The sequence below is a fragment of the Nansenia antarctica genome (genome assembly GCF_963989245.1).
Source record: "Nansenia antarctica genome assembly, chromosome: 20".
Classification (NCBI taxonomy): Eukaryota; Metazoa; Chordata; class Actinopteri; order Argentiniformes; family Microstomatidae; genus Nansenia; species Nansenia antarctica.
The window spans coordinates 19,184,600-19,208,030 of NC_137693.1; the positions used below are offsets into that span (position 1 = coordinate 19,184,600).

At 46.7% G+C, this 23,431-nt stretch overlaps 1 pseudogene across 1 annotated transcript; it reads left to right on the forward strand.

The window, feature by feature from the left end:
• Positions 1-3,750: 3,750 nt before the first annotated feature.
• On the forward strand, positions 3,751-21,395 carry LOC308174979 (myosin-4-like; annotated as a pseudogene). The gene is made up of 32 exons: positions 3,751-3,957; positions 4,174-4,317; positions 4,554-4,710; positions 4,830-4,857; positions 10,043-10,160; positions 10,694-10,786; positions 10,862-10,925; positions 11,016-11,114; positions 11,548-11,651; positions 11,902-12,040; positions 12,198-12,316; positions 12,665-12,814; positions 12,913-13,083; positions 13,620-13,923; positions 14,296-14,360; positions 14,470-14,557; positions 14,671-14,788; positions 15,175-15,298; positions 15,855-15,991; positions 16,096-16,351; positions 16,540-16,782; positions 16,966-17,142; positions 17,472-17,617; positions 17,854-17,944; positions 18,274-18,663; positions 18,814-18,940; positions 19,252-19,370; positions 19,518-19,714; positions 19,837-20,020; positions 20,170-20,335; positions 20,558-20,682; positions 21,203-21,395. The product of its transcript is annotated as a myosin-4-like (transcript).
• The last annotated feature ends 2,036 nt before the right edge of the window (positions 21,396-23,431 follow it).

The window sequence follows — 23,431 nt, forward strand, 5'->3', positions numbered from 1 at the left end:
CTCTCCCCCCACCACTCTACTCTCTACTCTCCCCCCACCACTCTACTCTCCCCCACCACTCTACTGCCCCCACCACTCTACTCTCTACTCTCCCCCACCACTCTACTCTCCCCCACCACTCTACTCTCCCCCACCACTCTACTGCCCCCCACCACTCTACTGCCCCCCACCACTCTACTGCCCCCACCACTCTACTCTCTCCCACCACTCTACTCTCTCCCACCACTCTACTCTCCCCCACCACTCTACTGCCCCCCACCTCTCTACTGCCCCCACCACTCTACTCTCCCCCACCACTCTACTGCCCCCCACCACTCTACTGCCCCCCACCACTCTACTGCCCCCCACCACTCTACTGCCCCCACCACTCTACTCTCTCCCACCACTCTACTCTCCCCCACCACTCTACTGCCCCCCACCTCTCTACTGCCCCCACCACTCTACTGCCCCCACCACTCTACTGCCCCCCACCTCTCTACTGCCCCCACCACTCTACTCTCCCCCACCACTCTACTGCCCCCCACCTCTCTACTGCCCCCACCACTCTACTCTCCCCCACCACTCTACTGCCCCCCACCTCTCTACTGCCCCCACCACTCTACTCTCCCCCACCACTCTACTGCCCCCACCACTCTACTGCCCCCCACCACTCTACTGCCCCCACCTCTCTACTGCCAAAATACCTAATATATTCTCAACTCAGTTGAATTTGTTAGCTGATCCACTACATGGCCAAAGGTATGTGGACATCATTTACCATTCAACCATGTGTGCTGATGTGTCCATGTTGCACTGGCTCCGACTAGGGGGGGGGGGGGGGGGGGTTGGGGGGGGGGGGGGGGACAGAGGGCTAGAGGAGACAGGCCTAATCTGCGAAACACGAAAGGTGTGTGAACACGAAGGGAGGGAGGTCTATTTAACAGACAGCACAGGGTTGACAATGGACTCCATAACAGAGGGACCAACAAAACCGGGAGTAAATTTAGGGTTAGGGTCAGGGTCAGGGTTAGGGTAAGGGTCAGGGTTAGGGTCAGGGTCAGGGTCAGTAACATTTGGAGTCATGACTGACGACTCCCCGACGCCTCCTTCTGGCGACTTTGAGAATTTTTGATCCGGGACTAATTACCAATGATTGTCACCTGTTGTATGTTTGTATGTGGCTATTTAGGTGTGTCCCATTTCCCCGTTCCCTTGTCAGTCGATCACTCGTTTTATGTGTTTGAGAAACTTTAAGAATACTGCCTGTTCATGTACCAGGTACCTTTGATGTTATTCTAAGTTATTTGTTTGTTTTCGTTTTCTCTAGCCGTGTACTTACACTTGGAGCCTGATTGCTCACCTTTACTTTTTGTCGTGTGTAACAATTATTATTTCAGTTTTGAAGTTATTAGTTGCCGACCGTGCTGAGCCTTACTGCTCCACTTTATGTTTTTGCCTTGTCGCTTGTGCACCTTTTCTCAAGTAAAGAGAACCTTTATCTTACTTACGCTCCGTCTCCTTACTCTGAACTACACTGCACCTGGATCCAACACACACATAATAATAATAATAATAATAATAATAATAATAATAATAACTTTATTTGTATAGCACTTTACATCAAAGTGCTTTACAATAGGTAAGCAACAATTTAAAACAACTATTTCAATTTAAAAACACATATAATTTCACAGCACACATACAATAGGTAAACAACAATTTAAAACAATTTTAAAACAAATATTTCAATTTAGAAACACATAATTTCACAGCACAAATACACAGGCTATGACATATAGACAACAGAAAACAGGTGGGTCTTTAACTTGGTTTTGAACACTTTCACTGAGCATGCCTGTCTGATGTCCAATGGAACACAGTTCCAAATACTTATTGAACTTTAATAGAATCGTAACAGTAGACCATTACTGCTTCAGGCCAGACCTCTGTTTCTGGCATTGCAGTTCCCGATTTCTGTGCAGCTTTTGACACTGTTGATAATGTCCTTCTAGAACCAAGGACCTCCATTGGGAACCACTAGGGCTAATAGTTAGACACCAGTTTGTTTGTCTCTTGGTTGAGTAACCCTCAGCTCCCTATGAAGTCCAGTTTGGTCCCGTAATCCAAGATTTGGATGCTGTGATTGGTCCAACCTAAATGCCCATCAGTCACTTCACTGAGAGAATGTTTTTGGCACAGCAGACCATGATGAAGTTATTGAACTTCATATGGAACTGAACTGCTGATATGAACTGAACTGCTGATATGAACTGAACTGCTGATATGAACTGAACTGCTGATATGAACACCATATCAGCAGACCATAATGGAGGTCAATGAACACTATATATTTTCTCTCTTGAAAGTGACTCAGTTCTGTTGACAAGTTGTTGAGGGACTGTGAAGTGCACCAGCTCCATGTGAACATTATTATGGGATGTCCATCATGTTAACAGATAGGTTAATAGGGAGGTTTTGGTGGTACAGAAAAAGTGTAATAGTTATCAGAGTTTATTTTATTTTATTTTTCATCAGGATTCGTATTATGCACATTGTACATATTGATGCGAATACTTTGAAAGATATAAGAGCAGAAGAGGTACAAAAATGTCATGTGTTTGTTTTCATAAATGCCCATGTTGATAATTAGACCTCCATGTGAATAATTGCGCTTTAGTGCAAGTATAACAATTATTTAAAAAAAGAAGAAATACCATCTTCAGTAAGACATCTCTGCACGTTGTAACATTGGATTGGTGATTCTATCTTAAAAGTTGTAGGAGGAGTAGCAGTAGAAAGATCTGGAATAGTGACAAGTATGCAAGAGAAGAGAAAGAAATGAATATCACATATCAGAAAAGGGTTTAGGGCCTTAAACAGCTGAGTCTCTCACCCAGTCCAGCTCCTCCAACAGTGTGGTCCATAATTAACTTCTGCTTGGTTGGCACTCTGGAACCAGATATAAGGAGCCTGAGGCCACAGCATCCACAGGCAGATTCATCCTCTGTGGTAAGACCCTCCACCTCCTTACAAGATTTCTGTGTCTGACGCAGTGACTACACTATGAGACTGTTAGTGTTTGCTGCCACATAGGACTTCACATGATTAGCTCTGGAACAACTCATGCGTTCTATTCAACATTGAAGTGGCATTACTTTATTACATTGTGACAGATGTTGAATTATTTTGACTTCACACAGTTTGAAAGAAAGTGGCCTTGTATTTCGCATGTACAGTATATAGCAGGACATTGAAGTGGAAATGTCAAGGTCCAGCATGTAGTTACATGTCGGCCATACTGAACATTTGAAAATGTGCATATGCTGTTTTCTAATAGCACTATACACGTGCATATCCTTCCAATCAAACCAAATGTTAAATACGCACATGGAAGTCCAGTGTCCAACCCAACACCAGATATTACATAATGCTAAGCACTCTTCTTCATGGACACATCTATACATGTTGGAACTTTAATGGTGCAATCTTCTAACTTGTTTCTGGTCAGAATGGGCCTCTACTTTCTGAGGTGTCCTGACATACCCAGTATTCACCCTGTATTTTATTATTGTATCGTCTTTGTTTGCTTCCTAGCTGACTGTAGTATCTTGGGCCACAAAGAAAACGATTTCATCTGGGTGGAGAAAAAACAAGGTGAGATATTTGAGTGTTTACATTCTAATAATACATTCTGTTCTGCCTCTAACTCTGGGGAGGGTTAGTAAGACTCAAACATGTTTGTTGCTTAATCTTTCCTAGTGAGCCGCCACCATGAGTACGGACGCGGAGATGGCCATTTATGGCCCAGCTGCCATTTACCTTCGTAAGCCAGAGAAGGAGAGGATCGAAGCTCAGAGCAAACCCTTTGATGCTAAGAACTCCTGCTATGTGACTGACAAGGTGGAGCTGTACCTCAAGGGCACAATTCTGTCCAGGGATGGTGGAAAAATCAGTGTGAAAATCTTAGACACTCAGGAGGTACGTCTTTAACCTTTAACCTCTTGCCAAACTGCTGCTTCCATGAGCAGGTTGAACCTTTCAACACACATAGTTATCAAAAATATTATTGATCAAAAATAATTTCCCCTTTAATATTGAAGTACTGTGGAGGATCGTAAAGCACTGGTACTGTAAATAAATCAATTGCCCTTGTACCAACATTGAGTGTAATCTAGATTTCCCACTGTGTTTCAGACTAAAGACTTCAAAGAAGATGATATCCTGCAAATTAACCCCCCAAAGTATGACAAGATTGAGGACATGGCCATGATGACCTACCTGAATGAAGCCTCTGTGCTGTATAACCTCAAAGAGCGTTACGCAGCATGGATGATCTACGTAAGAGATACATACACATCAGTGAACACCAGAAACCTAACCCTTAGCCTAACCCTAACCCTAGCCCTAACCCGTAAGAGATACATAGATGTCACTGAACACCAGAAACATAGCACACATTAGCAAACGCAGAGAACATAAACATACAGCAAATCAGTATATTCAACAATACCTAAACTTCCACATTCCAGCTAATCTGACTTGTTTAATTCCCATATTTTATCCACTTTATCCAGACCTACTCTGGTCTCTTCTGCGCCACGGTGAACCCCTACAAGTGGCTCCCCGTGTACGACCAGGCAGTTGTGGACGCCTACAGAGGGAAGAAGCGTATGGAGGCTCCACCCCATATCTTCTCTGTCTCTGACAACGCCTTTCAGTTCATGATGACTGGTATGAGCTCTCATGGATGGATGGATAGTTAGATGTGTGACTTTATGATGATGTCTTGAATGCAATAATGTACCAAAATCCAGGGGATGAGTCTGACCAATGTGTTTCTTTGCTTGCAGATAGAGAGAATCAATCCGTCCTGATTACGTAAGTTGTTCACTAACATTTTACTTTTCAAAAAGTGGGAATATTTGAGAACATTGACTTGGTTATAAAACGTTTTACGTTAACGTAAAAGTTACAGCAACGTCATTTTATTTTCTTGCTTAATGAATGCTGATAATATCCTAACATCGAAGAGCCATGGTGGTGGCAGAAGTGGCAAGAACTGAGCAGGAACGCCTTAACATAAAGGCGGTGTCCCAGGGCCAGCAAGGACGCTGGACGTCATGGGAAGGTCTCACAAACAGGCCCATGTCATGGTCTGACCTGTGGAAGATCCCCCAAGCTAGGCTCAGCTTCCTGATCAGAGCAACATATGACACCTTGCCTTGTCCCCGAAACCTCCACCAATGGTTTTCTGCCGAAGAGACCTGCCCCCTTTGCAACACCATCAATGCGAGCCTCCAGCACATCCTGACAGGCTGCAAGACAGCGCTGTCCCAAGGCCGCTACACATGGCGACACGACCTGGTGCTGAAAAAGCTGGCAGAGGTGGCAGAGACATGCAGACAGGAGGCAAACAGCAGACCTTCCGCTCCAGACAGACATCCCATCCAGTTTGCAAGGGCTGGAGAGAGAGTCAAACCCTCCCGTCAGAGAGATACAGCAAGACTCCTCGCACCGGGTAGTGAGTGGACCATGAGGGTCGACCTGGGGAGACAGCTCCAGTTCCCCAGGGAGATCGTGGAAACATCGCTCCGACCAGACCTGGTCATGTGGTCAGAGGCTTGCAAGACAGTCCTTCTGGTCGAACTCACTGTCCCTTGGGAGGGTGGTTTGGAGGCAGCCAACGAGCGGAAGCGAGCCAAGTATGCAGATCTGGCGGCGGAGTGCAGGGAGGCTGGCTGGAAAGCCGTAACGTGCCCTGTGGAAGTGGGGTGTAGGGGCTTCGTAGGTTCCTCAGCTGCTCGCCTACTCCGTGACATAGGATGCACAGGAGCAAGGCATCGGAAAGTCATGAAAGAGCTGGCTGAGGAGGCGGAGAAAGGCAGCTTCTGGCTGTGGCTAAGAAGGAAGCATAAGGGTTGGGGGGCGAACAACACCTAGGGCATCAGCAGGGGGTGGCAGGGAGAGATCCCTGCCATCGCTCCGCCACCAGGAGATGTACTGGGGTTAAAGGAGCGAAACGTCAATGACTGGTGGTCCCCAGCTGATGACCCAGTTAGGCCCACATAGGTGTTCAGTGAGGTGTCACAGCACACCTGTTCTAAAGGCACTGTTGGAGGTGCGTCAGGCAGCAATGCCCAGCAGGAGTACCATCACCTGTATCATGATTTGTTTAACCTGGAAGCATCCAGTGACTACTGTGAAAGGGCAGTTGGCATCCAGGGAAGACTGGAAGACAGCCAGGAGAGACTGGATGACCGCAGGAAAGTCTGCACCGGGAGTGGACGGCTAGTTACCTCACCCACTTGTCCCATAAAGGGACACCCTAAAACTGACTACGAAGACAAATAAGAAAAAACAACCCGATGGCCCTCCGAGAGGCGGGATGGAAGAAGGGCCAATTCAAACGGATTTCTCGGTAACGACTGGAACGGACATAGACAAAGATTCTTGGATTATGAGAAGATGCAGGTGTGGGTGGGAAAAGGTGACCACCTTCCGAGGTCTACGGATCCACCAGGGAAGGAAAAAGTGTGAAGAGGGAGGCCATCAGCAGCAACATTGCACTGCAACCGCAGGTCAGACAAGAGGAACCCAAAGCCAGGTGGCAAACCACAGTGCTGAGGGATCCAACGCTGCTGAGGAAAGGCAGGCGGAGGACACAGGAGGGCCCTCGGTGGACACCAATGCCTCTGAGGGGGGCACCGCTGAAGACACACACAGAACACAAAGCAACCCCAACAGCCAGGGGCAAAGCCGGAGAACAGAGAGGAGAGAACCTGGAAGGAGGCAGCTGGTCAAATGGCCAAAGGCAAACGAGGTTGCAGTCTGGCAGAAGCTGGACAAGGACCTCAGTTTCATCCTAGATCATTCACTGCGTGGCCAGGTGGACACCAAGTTGAACTGCATTGGAGACATCTTGTATGATGAATGCAGAGGCAGATTTGGAGTGATGGCTAAAAAGCGGAGATCAGGCCCAATGCAGAAGGGGAGAAGGGAGAGAGAGATTGAGCAGTTGGTGAAGAGGCGGCGTCAACTCCGAAAGCAGTGGAGGAAGGCAAGTAGAGAGGAGAAGGAGGGCCTGAAGCCACTGTGGGAGGAGGTGAAGGTAAACCTTGCCAGCCTGCGAAGGGCGGAGCGCATTCGCAAACGCAGAAGGCGGAAGGAGAAAGAGAGGAGTAACTTCTTCAAAAATCCCTTCAAGCATGCGAGACAGCTGCTAGAGGACAAGAGAAGCGGGAAGCTGGAGATTACTAGACCGGAGCTAGAGAATCACATCAGGGAGCAATACAGTGACCCAGCAAAGTCAACTCCGCTGGGATCCCCTGGATATGTTCCCCGCCCAGCTCCCCCAGCTTTCCTGTTTAATGCTGCTCTCCCCAAACTCAGTGAAGTAGCAGACGTGGTCCGGAAGGCAAGAGCATCCTCAGCCCCAGGCCCCAACGGGATACCATACAAGCTGTACAAGAACTGCCCAGGAGTCCTGAGACACCTGTGGAACCTGTTGAGAGTGGCTTGGAAGAACCAAGTCATCCCTTCAGAGTGGCAAAGAGCTGTCACAGTTTTCATCCCGAAGGAGCAGAACTCCACTACCATCAGCCAGTTTAGGAGTATCGCTCTCCTCAATGTTGAAGGGAAGATCTTCTTTTCCATCTTGGCTAAGAGGTTGACCAGCTACCTCACAAGTAACGAGTACATCGACACCAGCTGCCAGAAGGCGGGTGTGCCAGGCTTCCCAGGGTGTGTGGAACACTCTGCAGTAATATGGGAGCAGATCCAAAGGGCGAAAAGAGAGAGAGGTGACCTGCATGTCGTGTGGCTGGACCTCGCCAACGCATACGGGTCTGTCCCCCACCAACTCATCGAGTTTGCCTTGGACTTCTTTTACATCCCAGTCTGCATTAAAGCCCTGGTAGCCAAGTACTTTGAAGACCTCCAGATGTGCTGCACCCATCAGGACTTCACAACAGGCTGGCAACAGTTGGAAGTAGGCATTGCCATGGGATGCTCAATCTCCCCCATCCTGTTTGTTGCAGCCTTCGAGATCATCCTCATAGGGGCCAGGAAGATGGTCGGAGGAGTGAAACTGCCCTCAGGTGAAAGGCTACCAGCGGTGAGAGGCTATATGGACGACATCACCACCATTCTCCAGACAGCAGCGTGTACAACAAGACTGCTGAAGAGAATAGACGAGCTTGTGAGCTGGGCGAGGATGAAGATCAAACCCCCCAAATCACGCAGTGTGTCTATCAGGAAAGGAGTCAGAAGCGACAACACCATCTTTGTCGCAGGTGGTGAGGACATCCCATTGCTGGCAAATCAACCCGTCCGCAGCCTGGGTCGAACCTACACAGCAGAGCTTTCTGACAGGCAGATGGGGGAGACGGTGAGGAAGCAGCTCGCAGATGGCCTGGCCAGGATCAACCAGAGCCAGCTCCCCGGAAAGTACAAAGTATGGTGTTACCAGTTCATACTGTACCAAAGGGTGATGTGGCCTCTGAAGATGAGCGAAATCCCCTCCTCAGTGGTAAGCAAGATGGACGGGCTGGCAAACTCGTTCATCAGGAAGTGGCTGGGACTGCCAAGATGCCTCTCAGACGTGGGCCTCTTTGGTAGGAACACGCTTCAACTGCCACTGCGATCCATCAGCTCTGGATACAAGCAGGAGAAGGCTCGGTTGGTGCTAGAGCTGAGGGAATCCACTGACCAGCTGGTGAGAGCAGCGGGCACCCAGATAAGAACTGGAAGGAAGTGGAAAGCCCAAGAGGAGGTTGATTTGGCAATCGGCCAGCTGAAGCACCGCGAGGTGGTCGGCAGAGTCCAGGAGGGTAGAGCAGGCCTTGGAAGGGGCGAGACTCCCTTGTTCTGGTCAAAGGCTTCCAAAGAAGATCGAAGAGCCATGGTGGTGGCAGAAGTGGCAAGAACTGAGCAGGAACGCCTTAACATAAAGGCGGTGTCCCAGGGCCAGCAAGGACGCTGGACGTCATGGGAAGGTCTCACAAACAGGCCCATGTCATGGTCTGACCTGTGGAAGATCCCCCAAGCTAGGCTCAGCTTCCTGATCAGAGCAACATATGACACCTTGCCTTGTCCCCGAAACCTCCACCAATGGTTTTCTGCCGAAGAGACCTGCCCCCTTTGCAACACCATCAATGCGAGCCTCCAGCACATCCTGACAGGCTGCAAGACAGCGCTGTCCCAAGGCCGCTACACATGGCGACACGACCTGGTGCTGAAAAAGCTGGCAGAGGTGGCAGAGACATGCAGACAGGAGGCAAACAGCAGACCTTCCGCTCCAGACAGACATCCCATCCAGTTTGCAAGGGCTGGAGAGAGAGTCAAACCCTCCCGTCAGAGAGATACAGCAAGACTCCTCGCACCGGGTAGTGAGTGGACCATGAGGGTCGACCTGGGGAGACAGCTCCAGTTCCCCAGGGAGATCGTGGAAACATCGCTCCGACCAGACCTGGTCATGTGGTCAGAGGCTTGCAAGACAGTCCTTCTGGTCGAACTCACTGTCCCTTGGGAGGGTGGTTTGGAGGCAGCCAACGAGCGGAAGCGAGCCAAGTATGCAGATCTGGCGGCGGAGTGCAGGGAGGCTGGCTGGAAAGCCGTAACGTGCCCTGTGGAAGTGGGGTGTAGGGGCTTCGTAGGTTCCTCAGCTGCTCGCCTACTCCGTGACATAGGATGCACAGGAGCAAGGCATCGGAAAGTCATGAAAGAGCTGGCTGAGGAGGCGGAGAAAGGCAGCTTCTGGCTGTGGCTAAGAAGGAAGCATAAGGGTTGGGGGGCGAACAACACCTAGGGCATCAGCAGGGGGTGGCAGGGAGAGATCCCTGCCATCGCTCCGCCACCAGGAGATGTACTGGGGTTAAAGGAGCGAAACGTCAATGACTGGTGGTCCCCAGCTGATGACCCAGTTAGGCCCACATAGGTGTTCAGTGAGGTGTCACAGCACACCTGTTCTAAAGGCACTGTTGGAGGTGCGTCAGGCAGCAATGCCCAGCAGGAGTACCATCACCTGTATCATGATTTAACCCTAAACTTTCTGTGTATTAACCAGTGGAGAATCCGGTGCAGGAAAGACCGTCAACACCAAGCGTGTCATCCAGTACTTTGCCACCATTGCTGTGGCAGGAGGAAAGAAGGGAGAATCATCTGGGAGCTCCGGTAAAATCAAGGTAAGTTGTGCTTGTGTGTCACCATTTAGAGTAAGTTGAGGTGAATGACTGAAAACACGTCAACCTTTCTCTAATTTCCTCTAGTTTGACAGGGGGCTTGGGGGGGTATATCTAGTTTGACAGAGGGGTTGGGGGGGTATATCTAGTTTGACAGAGGGGTTGGGGTGGGTATATCTAGTGGGTATATCTAGTTTGACAGAGGGGTTGAGGGGTATATCTAGTTTGACAGAGGGGTTGGGGGGTATATCTAGTTTGACAGAGGGGTTGAGGGGTATATCTAGTGGGTATATCTAGTTTGACAAAGGGGTTGGGGGGGGTATATGTGCTGTTGGGAGCCAGTAAGCTCAGAGACAGCTGGGTGGAACCCTTGGCTTTAGACTGAGAGCCAATCACATTTCACTAAAGGATTGTTCATGAGGTCTGTACCTCACTATAGCCACCTTCTCAGCAAAAAGGAACAGATGTTATTGAAAGAGACATGAAATATGAGAGATTTTCAGTTACTAACGCTTTAGCAACTTTGTCTCATTCAGGGGTCTCTTGAGGATCAGATCATTGCAGCTAACCCCCTGTTGGAGGCTTACGGTAATGCCAAGACTGTGAGGAATGACAACTCATCTCGCTTTGTAAGTATGAGGAAAACACTTTGGCAGTTGTAGTTTTTTTGTTGACTGATTTCTAACCGCCCTGTTCTACCTCAGGGTAAATTCATCAGGATTCACTTCGCTACGTCCGGCAAACTGGCTAGTGCTGACATTGAGACTTGTAAGTTGGTATTAGTCATTTCTCCATACTTACTCGACAAAAAAAGGTTTTGCAATACTTTACATGTTTCTCTCCTGTTCTCTCGCTCAGATCTGCTGGAGAAGTCCAGGGTGTCCTTCCAGCTTCCTGATGAGAGGGGTTACCACATCTTCTACCAGATGATGACCAACCACAAACCTGAGATCGTTGGTACGTCAAAGCAGAGAGCAGGGAAACTAGCTCAATGCTGTGAAAGTGAAATACTCATTTAGTAGCTGCGGCACTAAGTAGAGTCAGAGATATCTAGGTAGAGAGAGAGATATAGATATCTATGTATAAGAGATATGTAGGTAGAGATATACAGTAGATATCTATGTATAAGAGATATCTAGGTAGAGATAGAGATAATCTATGTATAAGAGATATCTAGGTAGAGATAGAGATATAGATATCTAGGTATAAGAGATATGTAGGTAGAGATAGAGATATCTAGGTATAAGAGATATCTAGGTAGCGATAGAGATATAGAACCCTAGATCTAGGTATAAGAGGCATACGAATTGGGCTTTGGTTGAGTAATGTGCCTGGTTGAGCACATCATGTATTTGATTTAATAAACAACTTTGGTCTCTGTTCTCCACAGAAATGTGCCTCATCACCACCAACCCTTACGATTTCCCCATGATCAGCCAGGGGCAGATCACTGTGGCCAGTATCGACGACACAGTAGAGCTGGACGCCACAGATGTGAGTCACACAAAGGGATTTTCTTTGTCAATGGTTTCTTTTGGCGTACCCAGTGTTAATGCCTCCTCTTATAGGGGTGTATACGGCATCCACAACAGCACTCAATGTAACATTGTCAAAATCCTATTGTGCTGCTAGTCGACGAGAGGAATAGAGAAGTCTGACATTTCCATCCATTCTGACAGTGTGAGTTTGTCTTCAATTCCTCACTGTTTTCTGTCCTCGTTAACATGAAATCTCTGTCTCTCAGGATGCCATTGACATCCTGGGATTCAACAATGAGGAGAAAGCGTACATCTACAAGCTGACAGGTGCTGTCATGCAACACGGCAACATGCACTTCAAACAGAAGCAGCGTGAGGAGCAGGCCGAGCCAGAGGGCACAGAGGGTGAGTTCACCTCCGACCCCAAACATGAACAAAATAACATTTAGAAGTTGTTCCTCATGAACCATCAGAATAAAACTAGGACTTGTAGACAGAATAAGGCACAAGCAGTCTTGTATGGCTCTGTCCTTGAGTCTGTTGTTCCTCCTTCTCTTTCCAGTGGCTGATAAAATCTCTTACCTCCTGGGCCTGAACTCAGCCGACATGCTTAAAGCTCTGTGCTACCCCAGAGTGAAGGTCGGCAATGAGTATGTGACCAAGGGACAGACAGTGCCTCAGGTAGGGCATACATATTATTATCATAACATAAGTAGTTAGGTGTAGGTGCCACCCTGGGGTTCAACAATGTTGAGATGTCATAAAACACAAATACCCAAATCAATCAATCAATACCAATATCAATGTCTAACAGAAACACCAACACAGATAAAGAAAGACAAACACAAAGCGCCTGTCCCTCTCTCCAAGTGTATACAGTCACGATACTTGTAAATAGTTTCTCTGATTCAGTGCCCTAATCCTTAAACCCTAAAAACTACTCTAATGTCCATACCACCCTCCACCTGCATCACCTGGCCTACACATGGTCAATATCTCATTTATTAACTAGAAGTATATTTTTTCCAGGTCAACAATTCCGTGATGGCTCTGGCTAAGTCCCTCTATGAGAGGATGTTCTTGTGGATGGTCATCCGTATCAATGAACAGTTGGACACCAAGAATGCAAGGCAGTACTACATCGGTGTGCTCGACATTGCCGGTTTTGAGATCTTTGATGTGAGTATGTTGTCAAAACAAGAAAACACGTTGTTATTCTGAAAGATTACAGCCATGTATGATGAAAAGATTCCTTTATTCTGAAATTCCATCAACAGTACAACAGCATGGAACAGCTGTGTATTAACTTCACCAATGAGAAACTGCAACAGTTCTTCAACCACACTATGTTCGTCCTGGAGCAAGATGAGTACAAGAAAGAGGGAATCATCTGGGAGTTCATTGACTTCGGCATGGACTTGGCTGCCTGCATTGAGCTTATTGAGAAGGTAAGCAGCAATTATTATTATTATTATTATTATTAATAATAATAATAATACGGATGTTTTTTTACAAATATAGTCAGTTAACACTCATATGTGTGATAAAGAGATAAAGAGTGTGAATGCATGTTTTCATTCAGCTTTTTTGAGCCACAAAAGCATAAATGTCTGATTACACTCATTAACGGCAGATGTTGCATCCCAACATTTACTCAACATTAACATTTCATGTAGGAATTTTCAGACTGTGTATAATTTCAGAAACTCACCTTTTGTCGTGTGAGACAATTCTGTAAGAGCAGAATTTCCGTTGTTTACAGACAGTTTTTCAGAGAACTTACTTTATTAGGAACTCTCGTTAAATACAGTACTTTCTTTTTGTACGTTAGTCTGATGGTTATACACCTTTAACCAAGTGTTTAACACCAGATGTTGCATACATATGCTTCCACCACATGGCTATCATCATATAACAGTGACTGTTGAAGTTCAAATGTGAAAATACCAACTTACTACTTTAATTCAAATCTCTTTTTGCACAGCCATTGGGCATCTTCTCCATCCTTGAAGAGGAGTGCATGTTCCCCAAGGCTTCAGACACAACCTTCAAGGACAAGCTGAACAACACGCATCTTGGCAAAACCAAGGCGTTTGAGAAGCCCAAGCCTGGCAAGGGCAAGGCTGAGGCCCACTTCTCCCTGGTGCACTACGCTGGCACTGTGGACTACAACATCACTGGCTGGCTGGACAAGAACAAGGACCCCCTGAATGACTCTGTGATCCAGCTGTACCAGAAGTCCTCAGTCAAACTGCTGCCAGTCCTCTATCCTGCTGCTGCAGCTGAAGGTAACATTTGCATCATGTTAATAACTAAGCATTCGCAAGATAATTAGCATTAAGCCGGGCAGACATGATTTTAGCCATGAAATTGCCCACAACTCAATGTACATATGGGCTGTAAACCTGGGTCAAACTCTAACCTGATCCTGACCCTAAGCCTGACCCTGACCCTAACCCTAACCCTGACTCTGACCCTAACCCTGACCCTAAGCCTGACCTTCACCCTGACCCTAACCTGACCCTGACTATTTGGCTATACAGCTGAAATGTTTTACTATTCCGTGGCCAGCGCCATTTCTACTTTCATGAACAAACATTGAAGGGAGTTGATCAGAGATTTATATCATTTGTAACCGTTTTTCTTACTCTTTGAAAAAGACACTACAAAGAAGGGAGGAAAGAAGAAGGGAGGTTCCATGCAGACTGTGTCCTCCCAGTTCAGGGTGAGCTTCCCTCCTGCATGCCAGTGTCTGTTGAAAAGTACTATCTTTTGAGAGGTGTGAATTAAGTGTGAATTATTTGTGAGAGCTCTATGGTTTGTAACCCTCACAGGAGAACTTGGGCAAGCTGATGACCAACCTGAGGAGCACCCACCCTCACTTTGTGCGTTGCCTGATCCCCAATGAGTCAAAGACTCCAGGTACGACACAGAGAGATTACAGATTAAGCCCATGATTAAACTACTAATCACTACTATCCTTATGTTATTGTACAGGTTTATTTAGGGGTTAAGATGCATTTTGTGTTTTCCAGGATTGATGGAGAACTTCCTGGTTATCCACCAGCTGAGGTGTAACGGTGTACTGGAAGGTATCAGGATCTGCAGAAAGGGCTTCCCTAGCAGAATCCTCTATGCTGACTTCAAGCAGAGGTAGAACACACACACACACACACACACACACACACACACACACACACACACACACACACACACACACACACACACACACACACACACACACACACACACACACACACACACACACACACACACACACACACACACACACACACACACACACACACACACACACACACACACACACACACACACACACACACACACACACACACAATAGTGCCCTTCCATGACAGAATTACTTTAGTTAAGTTAAGTTCATTACTTTATAGTTTCGTGGACAGTCCCCATTAATTAACAGCAGTACATGGAGCAGCTTTAGCCTCCATGGCTGATTTCCAGCTATAGTCCCAAGCAACAGCTTTCAAAGTAACATGTTTAACAATTCTCCCATACAGGTACAAAGTACTGAATGCCGGTGTCATCCCTGAGGGTCAGTTTATGGACAACAAGAAGGCATCTGAGAAGCTGCTCGGGTCCATTGATATTCCTCACGATGAGTACAAGTTTGGACACACTAAGGTCAGGAGATGTTGCCACATAACAGGACTGAAACATCAAAGAGATGCTATCAGGAACATTGGTGTCATTTCAGCCTACAGGTCCAAAATTCATAACTCAAGTTGTTGCAAACCGTCTCCCCGCAATCTGACTTGCTTAGTCAAACCATCTCCCTGCCTCCCTGACTTGTGTTAGGGTTAGGATTAGCCCTGACTTGTGTTAGGGTTAGGATTAGCCCTGACTTGTGTTAGGGTTAGGATTAGCCCTGACTTGCCTCGTCCGAATCTCAAACTTGCGACCTTTGGCTTGCCAACACACATGAAAGTAAAAGTACTGTCGCATTATAATATTTTCTTATTATTCTTACTATAGATTAGAGATGTACAAACTATTCATTGACCATCCGTATCAAAATGAGTAGTTTATAAAATACAGCCATAGACACGATGATCACATAGCACCTCTTTAATGTAAGATATCCATTCAAAACCATGTCTCTTCATTTCTCTTTACAACCAAGTGTTGGGGTGTTAAACCTCCCTTAACCCATTGGACATGCCTGTTTACCTGTGCTCAGGTGTTCTTCAAAGCTGGTCTTCTGGGTGTCTTGGAGGAGATGCGAGATGAGAAGTTGGCTACTCTGGTAACCATGACTCAGGCTCTTTGCCGTGCATACCTGATGAGGAGGGAGTTTGTGAAGATGATGGAGAGGAGGTATGGGATGGAAGATAATCTCTCTAGCACTACTTATTATATCATTGAGCCTTTCAAAAGCATAAAACTCACTACGCCACAATTGCCTTCCTCTTGTCAACCAGAGAGTCTGTCTACACCATCCAGTACAACATCCGCTCATTCATGAATGTCAAACATTGGCCATGGATGAAGGTCTACTACAAGATCAAGCCCCTGCTGCAGAGCGCTGAGACAGAGAAGGAGCTGGCCAACATGAAGGAGGACTTTGAGAAGTGCAAACTTGCTCTGGCTAAGGCAGAGGCCCGTAAGAAGGACCTGGAGGAGAAGATGGTATCACTCCTGCAGGAGAGGAATGACCTTGCCCTCCAAATTGCATCTGTGAGTGACCGGGCTCACAAGGACACACACACACATTCTCTCTCTCTCTCACACAACCATTTGTCCCCAAGTTTGCTTTTGTCATAGATTTGGATTGATTTGCTGTGTGCCCTTGGACTAGAATCAGTTTATATTTGAATACACATTGAGTTCTGAAGCCTTTTTCTTTTCTTCCCTCCTGAAACAAGGAAGGAGAGTGTCTGAACGACGCTGAGGAGAGGTGCGAGGGGCTCATCAAGAGCAAGATCCAGCTGGAGGCCAAACTCAAAGAGACGACCGAGAGGCTGGAGGATGAGGAGGAGATCAATGCTGAGTTGACAGCCAAGAAGAGGAAGCTGGAGGACGAGTGTTCTGAGCTGAAGAAAGACATCGATGACCTGGAGCTAACTCTGGCCAAAGTGGAGAAGGAGAAACACGCCACTGAAAACAAGGTCTCATAACACATACAAACTACAGTCTGATCAAACTGTCAAGGTCAAACAATCAATGAATCTGTGTCGTGTTGGTCCTGGAAAGAGAGAACATGATTTACAGGTGACAGTATATGCAATATAAACTGTTTCCCTTTGTGAGGTGAAATGACAAAAGACTTTCTCTGTTGTGGCTGGGTTCAGGTTAAGAACCTGACTGAGGAAATGGCGTCTCAGGATGAGTCTGTTGCAAAGCTCACCAAGGAGAAGAAAGCTCTCCAAGAGGCCCACCAGCAGACCCTGGACGACCTGCAGGCAGAGGAGGACAAAGTCAACACTCTGACCAAGGCTAAGACCAAGCTGGAACAGCAAGTGGACGATGTGAGTGGGCAATGCAAATAAAGCAGTGCTAGGGTAACACGACTGTAAATGAAGAGCAACGCTTATTGTTAAGTTAAAACTCACAAGAACATGAAACAGTCACTTACAAATGGCAATAAACGTTATCTCTCTCTACAAGCTAAGCATTATTAGATGGCTATTATAGTATGAAAGCTAAGGTTAATCATTTAGTTTGAGGCAATCATCATGAACCTGCACCCCAGTTTATGCTCTAAAAGGCTTTACTTTATTAATCTAGTGTACTTTATCAACAACATTGTGGTTTATTATTTAGATTTTGATGACAAATATGTGTGTCTATCGTCTAGCTTGAGGGTTCTCTGGAGCAAGAGAAGAAGCTCCGTATGGACCTAGAGAGAGCCAAGAGAAAGCTGGAGGGAGATCTGAAACTGGCCCAGGAGTCCATAATGGACCTGGAGAACGACAAGCAGCAGTCTGACGAGAAGATCAAGAAGTAAACACAAACAAATTGACTACAAAGTTGGATTTGATATTAATTGAACATTCATTTTTCTTTACATTGTTCCAATAGTCAGAATCAACATTGTGTTGAAACAAGCAACAACATGTTTCTATTGAATTCGAAAATAGACAAATCTGGACAGATGTCTTTGTGTAAACCAAAGTGAACACTATGATAGACTTCCGTTTCCACTTCCAAACTGCAGCCAATGTGTTTGTGTTCTTTAGGAAGGACTTCGAGACTGCCCAGCTCCTCAGCAAGATTGAGGATGAACAGTCTCTGGGAGCTCAGATGCAGAAGAAGATCAAGGAACTCCAGGTACAGAACAGGACCGTCAGATGGCTCAGTTGGCTGTATAGTGTCTAACCACACTACAGTTACCATGGTTACCATTAACACTACAGTAACCATGTTAAGGATCGCTATGAGAAACATTGATCAATTCATCCTCGTGTTAGCACTGGCCCGGTTTGCAATGGTTCAGTTTGTTCAAGCATGATGCTTAAACACCATAGAGTCCATTCTGTAAGTTAACTTGTAAGCTGCTTCTGGATGAACACATCTTAATGATAAAATAATCATTTGTGTATCCTTTGCTTTGACCATGTTGTTGATTTCAGCTCTCTGTTTGTGTTTCCCCATTGTAGGCCCGTATTGAGGAGCTGGAGGAGGAGATTGAGGCTGAGCGCGCTGCTAGGGCTAAGGTGGAGAAGCAGAGGGCCGATCTCTCCAGGGAACTTGAGGAGATCAGTGAGAGGCTGGAGGAGGCCGGAGGTGCTACCGCTTCTCAGATAGAGATGAACAAGAAGCGCGAGGCTGAGTTCCAGAAACTGAGACGCGACCTAGAGGAGTCCACCCTGCAGCACGAGGCCACAGCCTCCGCTCTGAGGAAGAAGCAGGCGGACAGCGTGGCAGAGCTCGGGGAGCAGATCGACAACCTGCAGCGCGTCAAGCAGAAGCTGGAGAAGGAGAAGAGCGAGTACAAGATGGAGATTGATGACCTCTCCAGCAACATGGAGGCGGTCGCCAAGTCTAAGGTCAGTAGCAATGTTTGTGCGGAGCAGTGTTTCTGGGGGTCAATTCTTATAAACGTGAAAAAGCACAAAGTACAAAGTCCAAAGCCTGGCACTCAATGCTCGGCACTAGATAATCATGTAAAGGAATAACGGTTTATGTTTCTCTACCAGGGCAACCTGGAGAAGATGTGCCGTACTCTTGAGGATTCGCTGAGCGAGATCAAGACTAAGAATGATGAGAATGTGCGCCAGGTCAATGACATGAGCGGACAGAGGGCAAGACTCCTGACTGAGAACGGTACCAATGATACTCCAGATACTGTCGAAGTTGATCTAGGACAAACTTACACATGCCATACCATACCCTTAAACAGTAGATTAGATTAGATTTAACTTTATTGTCATCGCAGAGTACATGTACTATATAACGAAATGCAGTGAGTGGGAGAAACACTTGACATACAAATTAGAATAGGGTCAGCCCTAACCCTAACCCAACAATGAACATTACAACACAACTTACTCCACCAACAACAATGAACGTTAACCATTAAAACTTGTCCATCAGCGAACAGAGACCCCATTAACAAGATGCTCTGTTCCCCACAGGTGAGTTTGGTCGCCAGCTTGAGGAGAAGGAGGCCCTGGTGTCCCAGCTGACCAGAGGCAAACAGGCCTTCACCCAGCAGATTGAGGAGCTGAAGAGACTCGTTGAGGAGGAGGTCAAGGTAAGGAACTCAAAATAGGCTCCACCAACCACAACATTTTGACTACAGCTTCAATTGCACTTTGACACATTCTCTCTGTCCTTCTCTCTGTCTTTCTCTCTCTCTCTCTGTCTTTATCATCATCATCTCTTCTATTTCTCTCCCTAGGCTAAGAACGCCCTGGCCCACGGTGTCCAGTCTGCACGCCATGACTGTGACCTCCTGAGGGAGCAGTTTGAGGAGGAGCAGGAGGCCAAGGCAGAGCTGCAACGTGGCATGTCCAAGGCCAACAGTGAGGTGGCTCAGTGGAGGACCAAGTATGAGACTGATGCCATCCAGCGCACTGAGGAGCTGGAGGAGTCCAAGTGAGTCACACACAATCGATTGTACCATTTACCTTCAATTAACTGTAAGAGCCAGATGTGCAGACATTCTCTGACACAATCCCTCAGAGGTGAAACTTTAAAATCCCTCATCTGTCTAACAGGAAGAAGCTGGCTCAGCGTCTGCAGGAGGCAGAGGAGACCATCGAGGCGACCAACTCAAAGTGTGCCTCTCTGGAGAAGACCAAGCAGAGGCTGCAGGGAGAGGTGGAGGACCTCATGGTTGACGTGGAGAGAGCCAATGCTCTCGCTGCCAACCTCGACAAGAAGCAGAGGAACTTTGACAAGGTGTGAAATAACAATATAAATCAAATCCTTGCTAGCAACATATCGGCCTAAATGTAACTGATTACAAAAGCCCCAAGCCCTCAATACAATAATGGACAGAGAAAGGCAAAATATTACATGGATTACATGAATCACATGGATTTCTCTAGGTCCTGGCAGAGTGGAAGCAGAAGTTTGAGGAGGGCCAGGCAGAGCTGGAAGGAGCTCAGAAGGAGTCTCGTTCTCTGAGCACGGAGATCTTCAAAATGAAGAACTCCTATGAGGAAGCTTTGGATCAGCTGGAGACTCTGAAGAGAGAGAACAAGAACCTGCAACGTGAGTCAAACAGCAGCAGTTGTATTTGGCTTGTGATTGGGTGTCTCATTTGATCAAGCTACATATGAGTGACCTTGTTCTTAAGAACAACGTAGACATCTTTTAATATACTTAGCTTTGACAGAACTGTACCTTTTTTTCTTATCATAATATAATATGAACAACAGTGTGTTCCAAAGACAATCTCCCTGTTCTGAAGGACTTCTGTGTTTCTGTTTGCAGAGGAGATCTCTGACCTGACTGAGCAGATCGGGGAGACTGGCAAGAGCATCCATGAGCTGGAGAAGGCCAAGAAGACTGTGGAGACAGAGAAGTGTGAGATCCAGACAGCCTTGGAGGAGGCTGAGGTAGAAACTCATGCAGTTTAATCCTGTTCATTTGTAGCATATACTCATTTTCATTCATTTACCCTTTACTGTCCATGTTAGTCTCATTTAGATAAAATATTTGGTTTAAGTAGGGTTAGGGTTAGGGTTACACACACACACACACACACATGCAGAAACACACACACACACACACGCATGCAGAAACACACACGCACACACACACACACGCACATGCACTCTCTCATATGTACACACACATGCACACACACACACACACACACACACACACCGTTACCCCATTACACCTCCCCTCCCCTGGTTGTTATGTATGTGTGTTATGTATGTTGGTGTGTTATGTATGTTGGTGTGTACACACACATGTGTGTGTGGGGGTCTGCTCCTCCTATACCTATATGTATTCCCACATTTGCATCACATACACTGGCAGGCCCCTAACCAGAGCAACCTTTAGTCCAAGAGTGGCAGTCCATAACTCTCCCCCACAACCAAAGTGTGAATACTGATTTGTTTTGTTCAGGGTACACTGGAGCACGAGGAGTCCAAGATTCTGCGTGTGCAGCTGGAGCTGAACCAGATCAAGGGTGAGGTGGACAGGAAGCTGGCGGAGAAAGATGAGGAGATGGAGCAGGTCAAGAGGAACAGCCAGAGGGTGACAGACTCCATGCAGAGCACCCTGGACTCAGAGGTGAGGAGCAGGAACGACGCCCTGAGGGTGAAGAAGAAGATGGAGGGAGACCTGAACGAGATGGAGGTCCAGCTGAGCCACTCCAACAGGCAGGCGGCCGAGGCCCAGAAACAGCTGAGGAACGTCCAGGGACAGCTCAAGGTAAGGGCCTTTTTTTTTATTTTTATTTTTTATAAATACACAAATAAATCAAAAAATAAATTCTTAAAAATAAAAAAAGGAGCAACATTGTCCATTGCAAGTCTGGTGAAAATGGAGAGAGGGATTTGTCTATTTGCCAATACCATAGAACACAGGAATAAAGTGAACTGGTGTTTAAAGTAATTGAAGGGGTATCAGGGAACACAAAGAAAGCATCCCTTACCCATCCTATCGTCCTACAACAACAAGTTGTAATACTCTATGTGTTTCTTCCCAGGATGCCCAGTTGCACCTTGATGATGCTGTTCGCGCAGCAGAAGATCTGAAGGAGCAGGCAGCCATGGTGGAGCGCAGGAACGGTCTGATGGTGGCTGAGATTGAGGAGCTCAGGGTTGCTCTGGAGCAGACAGAGAGAGGCCGCAAAGTGGCCGAGCAGGAGCTGGTGGACGCCAGCGAGCGCGTGGGACTTCTTCACTCCCAGGTATAGGTGATTCCTAGACAGTCTCATCTTACCCACAGTGTGACTTTTGTGTCTTTTCTTATTCAACTAAACATTGGGTTTCCTCATACAGAACACTAGCCTTCTGAACTCTAAGAAGAAGCTGGAGACTGACCTGGTTCAGGTGCAGGGAGAGGTGGACGACACAGTACAGGAGGCCAGAAACGCAGAGGAGAAGGCAAAGAAGGCAATCACTGATGTAAGTCCCCATATTCAAAACAATATAACTCAATAAACTGTATTTGTACCCAAGATAGATCCAAGAATCCTAGTTAGATAACAGTACAGCTTATTTACCAGCTTTGATCATGATAGCGATACAGTTGTCCTGCTCTATAGTCTAGTACGCACCTCTGGCCAAGTGCACCATCACACAAAGCGATTGCACAGAGCGAGAGAGCAATTGAATGCGAGATAGCGTTGGAGCAGGGTGAACCCCTCACCTTTTGGACCCGTAAAGACCTAAGGACACGAAAGGACAATTGTAGCTGGGCTGAGCACATTATCTGTGCCACATTGTGGATGAATTAAATGAATCGACACTCTACCATTTCAGGCGGCCATGATGGCAGAGGAGCTGAAGAAGGAGCAGGACACCAGCTCTCACCTGGAGAGGATGAAGAAGAACCTGGAGGTCACAGTCAAGGACCTGCAGCACCGTCTGGATGAGGCTGAGAACCTGGCGATGAAGGGCGGCAAGAAACAGCTCCAGAAACTGGAGTCCAGGGTGAGTGTGCAGAGCTCAGGGCATTCAATAAATTGTCTAGCCTTGAAGAATCGATCTTTACTTCTTTCCAATAATTCATGATTGATTTTTACATCTGTGTTCCCCCCATACAGGTGCGTGAGCTTGAGACTGAGGTGGAGGGCGAGCAGAGAAGGGGGGTAGACGCAGTGAAGGGTGTCCGCAAGTACGAGCGCAGAGTCAAGGAGCTCACTTACCAGGTAAGACTACCAGTAACACCTTCACACGGTCTGGCAGAGTCAGGCACCTGAATGCAATTGAAGTGTGGGCATTGACTTTCTTTAATCTTCTCCCACAGACTGAGGAGGACAAGAAGAATGTTGCCAGACTTCAGGACCTGGTAGACAAGCTGCAGCTTAAAGTGAAGACTTACAAGAGGCAGGCTGAGGAAGCGGTGAGTCATATCCTGATAGTCAAATATTATTACAGCATATACGATGTTGTACATAGTCAACATACATTACAACATTTGGTATCCATATATAGTTAAGTTTAATTTATAGTTTCTCACACATGGATATCGCAAGTAACTGTTGAAGTAATGTTCCTCATAGTGCATAGTGTTTACTTCTATATAACCATCATTATAGTAATATAATGTTCCCTTTTAATTTGGTTAATATGTTTTAACAACATTTGAAACATTGTGAATGTTATTGTCTCTGTGTCTCATTCT